General features: G+C 33.9%; 1 pseudogene; it reads right to left on the reverse strand.

The window, feature by feature from the left end:
• Positions 1–2,606: 2,606 nt before the first annotated feature.
• LOC107843483 lies at positions 2,607–6,545 on the reverse strand (annotated as a pseudogene).
• Positions 6,546–7,256: the final 711 nt, after the last annotated feature.

A 7,256-nucleotide genomic window follows, 5' to 3' on the forward strand; every position in this document is an offset into this window, starting at 1 on the left:
AACGCCCCAAGGTATTAGTCTTACGATGTGAGAACTTCGTTTTAGAAAAAAAAAAAAAAAAGAAATTCAAGTAAGCTGGGATCTGCTAGCATTGAAAATGTTTAATAAACAGAAACGTAGGGAAGGGCACAAAGTCATAATACTCACGAGATCACAAGTATCTTCCCTAGCTAGTTATAAATTATATGTGGCAACATTTGAAAACTTATTCCTAAGTTACCTATTTTGAAACAAAAGAAAATTTTAAGTCATCCTTTTACCTACTTAAACAGGGGAATTCAATATTCTACATCCTCCGCAAACACACAATAAAGTCGTTCAACAAATAGCATAATGGGTGTAGATAAAGACTAACATGTCGATTTCTAAAAGAACAACTTTAACATCATATTTGGGTGCAAACAAAGGACTGCAATGTTGTTTTAATATAACTCATCAATTAAATTCTGTTTCATATAGGCACATACTCCAAACACAGCTTTAATATTTAGTACATAGTTACCTACTAGCAGAGAGAAGAAAATTGGGATTTACCTCTTGTGGAGCAGTGAACTAAGATTGTCAACGTCGAGTCTATTCGATCTCTCGAACAAATTTAGAAGACCCTAAAACACCTCCGTTTGACAGAAAAAAGAGAGACAACAACTTTCCTCAGAAAATGTAAGTAAATAGTTAGAGCTTGAGGGAGTAAAGTAGCGACTAAAGCCTCTCAAGGCTGCTGCAAGGAAGTGAACTGGACAACTTTGGATCACGAACCCGAACACTGGATTTTACGATTTCAAACTCGAAAGTGCAAAGAACATTGAAACTCAAAGACTGGACGCTTTAGGAGAAAAGTTTTTTTTTTGCTTTGTATTGTAGTTTAGAATTTGTCGCTTTTTTCCACTGCTTCCAAGGCTCACTGATCTCGTGGTATTTATAGATGGAAAACTAGGGTTCTTGGGGTTTCTTTAGGCGGGAATTTAAAAGATGAGATCCGTTTGAAATTCGAAATTGGGGTCAAATTTGTTCATGTGATTTTCATAGCCATGACACAAGAATGGGGAAGCAAACTCCAACCATGGTGAAAGAAGTCTGCAAATTTACCGAAGAGGGAAAAAGAACGTTGAGACCCTTTAGAAGAGAGAAAAATGTGTATTGAATAAGAGAGGGAAACTTAAGCCTAGTTTTTAGGATTTTGAGGGTATTGTTGGTGTTTTGGTTAGAATAAGTGAGGATAAAATAGGAAGTTTGCTATAGTTGGGAATTAAATGAGTTTGACCGGCCTATTGAGATGAGACATGTGGCGAGGGAGGTGCTAAGTGTGTGCAAGGGTGTGTGGGGTGTGTGCTAAGAGGGTGTAAGTGATTGTTAGTGTCCTTTGTGGAGCAAAGGTGGCGTCCACGTCGTGCATGACGTGGACGAGGAGTGAGAGAAGAGTGGGTTGGTGGATTGGACTTGAATTTTGGGCTGAAATTTCATGAAATTTAAAAGATGGGTTGATTTAAAATACATTCTTTCTTATGCTCGTTGGGCTTTCTAAATTAAATTAAATAACAATTTTAACAAGAATATATTATAAATATCCAAATAAAATGACAAAAATCATTTGATGCTAAAAATATAGATGCTTAAACAAGGTTGCACGTTAAAACGATAATTTAATAAAGAAGAAAGTCTCAAAATACTTATTCGATAAAAATGAATGTTCTTTTTTGCGAAAGTTTAGGAAATGTGATGCTGATTTAAAATATGACCAAAATAGTTGTAGTAGATGAGAAATAATAATAACAATAATAATAATAATAATAATAATAATAATAATAATAATAATAATAATAATATCGAGGATTCTTAATTTTAAAAATAATATAAATAGTTGCAGGACTTTTTTAAACTCCTAATTATAGGAATATCATACATATATATATTTTTCAAGCTATCAAAATTATTTAGAAGCTCAGAGGGATGATTTGTAAGAAAGACGGGACAAAATTGGGTGTCAACAACCATGTTTCCATTTTGTATTTTCGTATTTTATAGTTTTATGAATTATGCATATGCTTGCCAGTTAGAAGGGCTCTTGGGACTTTATGGTTCGGGATGTCCGTCGCGGCCAGGGTCTCGGGTCGGGTCGGGTCGTTACATGATTTTTGGCAGTAATAATTAGAGTTCAATTTTTTACTACAAACTATATAACGGCTTGAATTTGAACATATGAAATTACGAGTGTGTTATTTTATTAACAATCTCCAAAAGCCTTGAAATTTTGGATTAGATGTTCAAATGTTTAAGTAGAGCAATCTTTAATTCCATTGAGTTGACATCATAAGGATATTTATGCTAATTAATCACATCATCAAGGACAGTCTTAATAGACAAAACATTTAGCTTGCTATTGAAATTTATTACTTGATATAATGATGAAAAATATAAGATAATTACGCTATATATGTAACAAACACTTCAGAAACATCACAAACTACGAAAGTAAAAGCTATTCTTTGCATCCCAAAAACTCAGCAGAGTTGAATCTTGCAATAAAGTTTAGAGCTTTAAGGATGAAGGAGGTAGAAACGTGATCTTCTGAAGGATAAAGATTAAGTTGAATGCCTGGAAGTTACACACTAATATCTTTTCTTGTGTCTTTTCATTCTCGTAATAATTCCGTGTTCTAATACTACAACCATCCTCGACAACTATTTTGTAGATTATGTTGACAGCATTATGCATATTATGGACAGTCCAATAACTAGACCACAACCGTAACCCATGAGAACCACCTGCCAACTGATCATTGCTGAATCTCCTTCTTCTTCTTGATCTAGCTCAACTGGAGTTGTCACTTGTGGTACCCCAGCATCACCGCAACTATCTTTTGAGAGTGGAAACCCACATAACCCATCATTCCCTTGGTATGAACTGTTCTCAAATGCATCAAACTGTTTACCTTTGGGGATGCATCCAACAAGATGATCATGAGAGAGATTTAACACTTCAAGAAATGTGAGGGATGCGAGTAGTGGTGGAATTCCTTCGCTGATTTTGTTAGATGAGAGATCCAATGATTCAAGTACAGATAAATGTTGCAACGACGCTGATATATTACCTTCCAAGCCATTATGAGATAAGTTCAATGAAGGAAGTCCAACGAGATCTCCAATAATGTTTGGAATGTGACCTTCAAATCTATTCCTTGAGAGATTGATAATACTGGTTTTACTTGTCAAAACTTGAACAAAAGCAAGATCTGATCCCTTCATTGTAATTGTCAAAGAATCATCATATGCTGAAAAATCAACTTGTATCTTCTGCTCGTCAATTACTTTCATGGCACGGAAATTTGGAAAAAGATTTACTAGTAAATTCCCAATAAATCAGTTGGATGAGAGATCAATAATTCGAAGTTGTGCAAACAAGTTTCTAGAACATGAATTTTTAATGGGCCCATGCAACTTAATAGAAGTCAGCTTTAAAATCACCAAACGCGGTAGGATTCCCAACCATCTTAGAAATGTGTCATCCAAGTGATTGTTACCTAAAGTTAGAAGTACCAAATCTTAGCAATTGATCAAAGAAGCTGGAATTTTCCCCTCTAGCTTATTCCCATCCAATTAAATAATGTGGAGTTGGTTTCCAAATATAAAAGTTGTATTAATTATCCACTAAGACTATTGTTGCTTAAATCCAAAACCCAAATTTCACTCATCTCACCCAAACATTGTGGGATTGTTCCGTTGAACCTATTGCTTCCTAAATCTAGCACTGACGGTTTTTTCAGATTGCAGATGGCCGAAGCAATCTGACCACTTAGATTATTTTGAGAAAGAATGAGATAATTAGTCCTTACTGGTCTAGGAGTGACTTTGGAATATCACCATCCAGCTGATTTTGTTTTAGACTAATGTAAAACAAAGTTTTGGACTTGAACTCCTAAATTTTTCCACTGAAATGGTTATCGCTCAAGTCTAAATAAGTTAGTGATGGGAGGGAGAATATCTAGGATGATGTAGTCCCACTCAAGTGGTTTGATGACAAGTAGAGTGTTTGTAGGTTTTGCAGACCACTTACATGGGAAGGAATTGGATCAGTTGGGGAATTGGACGAAAGATCTAAGACTTTAACTTGCGTCCAGCTTCTGTTAAAGGATAAGAGCTCAAGTTTTCCATTGAAGTTGTTCCTTCTTAGGTATAAGTTCCTGAGATTTCAAAATCCGAAGAACAGGGAAATTGGTCCTTCAAGATGATTAATACCAAGGTTCAAACCCTCTATGTTGGTGAGATTACATAGAGGTCTAGGAATGGCCCCTGAAAGATTGGAAGAACTCATGTACAGGTAACACAATAAAATTAGATGGCTAAATGATTTAGGTATCCTACCAGTGGCATTACTTCATGGGCTGGGTATTGAATGATAAATAAAGAGATTCCAAGTTTGAAAGGTGGAAAATGTAAGGATTTAAAAAGATTGTATAACCTAAACAATCTAATATATAATCCTACCAATCATTCTGGAATATGGAACTACATGATTTTCACACAAATAAAAATTACAGTAATTCAGTAAAGAATTACTTACTTGAATTCTGCATAGTCTTCTTGTTGATTAAGATTAACGGAAGCACAAAATAGAAGTGTTGTTTCTCTCTCTTTACCTTACGTTTCAGAATAATATTTGATAGAACTTATTCTTTTTTGGTAGAGAGGAGACCCCTTTTATAATACAGAGAATAGACAGTTATGTTTTAACGTTCCATCAAAGTGATTTGTTGATATAATAATTATCCCACTAACATTCAGTAATTATCCCACTAAGAGTAGTCAGTAGTTTTAATCATACTAGGTAACTTCCCCATACAGATTTAGGATTTAACTTATTCAGTTATTATTAAATAAAAAATAAATTAATTATGTGGGCCATAGAAACTTACATTCTCCCACTTGGCACACACAATGTTAATTTAGTGATTTAATATGTACGTCAATCATGCACACAATTAACATTAAATCCAACATCATTTGTCATTGTTAAATAAATCAACTAAAATAAGTCATGGCAGTTGTACGTCACTTTACTTGGCATAATTCTTTCCATGTACTACAATATTAGTCTATTACCTAACATAATCTTTCAAATACATAATGGGTCCAACAATAATACTTAAAATACTTTATCTAAGTCAGAACCTGTCATCATCATTCATAATATTATGTATACAAGAGAAAACAGGTAATAGCAGAAAGATATATAATTTGAGCTCAAAGTGTCAATTACATAAACATAATAAAGTCTTTACATAAAATTATTCATTGCTATCAATAAAACCCATCCTTTCAACATGTTCAACAAATATTTTAGGCGGTCAACTTTTCGTCAAAGAATCAACAATCATAATCTTGGTGCTAATATGCTCAATTGACACTTTATGTTTCTGGACTTCTTCTTTAAGCAAAAGGTATTTCAATTTCATATGCTTAGCACCTTTTGATTACTTATCATTTTTAGAGAAGAAAATTGTGGCAGTATTATCACGATAAATTTTTAGTGGCCTGGCTATATTGTCGACTAGTCCAAGTCCTGAAATAAAATTCCGTAACCAATTATCCTAGACTATGGCCTCAAAGCATGCCACAAACTCAGCTTCTATAGTGGATGCAGCTATACCAACTGCTTCCCACTCTTCCATGATATTGCTCCTCCAGCTAACAGAAATAAATATCCAAATGTGAATTTTTTTGTATCCACACAGTCAGCATAATCTAAATCTAAATATCTCAACCACATCTAGATGATCAGATCTTCTATAAGGGAGCATATGATCTTTCATTCCTTGAATATCCCAACACTTTCTTTGCAGCCTTCCAATAATCCATTCCAGGATTACTTTGTTATTGACCCAGCATTCTAACAGCAAAACTGATGTCTGGTTTTGTTTATGTTTGGGCATACATTAGACTCCTAACTATTGATGCATAAGGAATATCTTTCATTTTCTTTCGTTCCAAGTCATTCTTTGGAAATTGATTGAGACTAAACTTATCTCCTTTTTGAATTGGAACGGGATTTGATGAGTATTTTTCTATTCTAAATCTCTCAAAACTTTATTAATATAGGTTGACAATCCTAATAATCCTTGTGATCTATCTTGAAATATTTCTATTCCAATTCATAGATGTCTCTCCCATATCTTTTATTTCAAAATTGTTAGAGAGATATTTTTTGGTATCATGCAACAAACCAAGATCATTAGTAGCTAGCAAGATGTCATCAACTTACAAGACTAACATAATAAACTTATTCCCACTTACCTTCAAATATATACACCGATCAATAGTGTTTTCTTTAAATCCAAAGGTCACAATCGTTTCATTAAACTTAAGATACCGAGAAGCTTGCTTAAGTCTGTATATTGACTTTATAAGTTTACACACCATGTGTTCCTTTTCTTTAACAGAAAACCCCTCAGGTTGATCCACATAAAGTTCTTCCTCCAAATTTCCATTCAGAAAGGCTATTTTCACATCTATCTGATGTAGCTCTAAGTCATAATGAGCTACCAAGGCCATTATAATTCTGAGTGAATATTTTCTAGAAACAAATAAAAACGTCTCTTTATAGTTAATTCCATCCTTTGGAGTGAAATCTTTGGTAACAAGTCTGGCCTTGTGACGTTCGATGTTGCTAGTTGAGTTGCATTTGGTCTTAACGACCCATTTACACCCAACTCTTTTGCAACCTTTAGGTAATTCAACAAGGTCCCAAACTTTATTTTGTTCCACAGATGTTAACTAATCTTTCATAGCATTTATCCATCTATCAGAATCAGTGCTTTCAATGGCTTGTGAAAATGAAACTGGATCATTATCAATTTCCAAGTCAGTTTCTGACTAATGTAGATATACCAAATAATTGTTAGAAATAGTAGATCTTCTTTGTCTTTGAGATCTTCTTGATGCTACTTCATGTGGTTCATCAGTTATGGCTTCATTATGATTAGTAGGAGCATTAATTTGTTGTTCCTGTTGATTACTTTATTGTACAACAGCTTCAGGAACAACAAATATAAAAGAAGTACAGCATCGAGGAATTTGTACCCTATCTTCTTTAATTTCCACGTTACATGGTTTTTCGATCCCACTAACTTCTTTATTCTCAAAGAACCTAGCATTTCTAATTTCAACTATTCTCGTACTATAATTAGGACAACAAAATCTATACCCCTTTAATTTTTCTGGATAACCATTGAAGAACCTACTGATTGTTCTTGAATCCACTTT

Source organism: Capsicum annuum, chromosome 1 (genome assembly GCF_002878395.1).
Source record: "Capsicum annuum cultivar UCD-10X-F1 chromosome 1, UCD10Xv1.1, whole genome shotgun sequence".
Taxonomy (NCBI): Eukaryota; Viridiplantae; Streptophyta; class Magnoliopsida; order Solanales; family Solanaceae; genus Capsicum; species Capsicum annuum.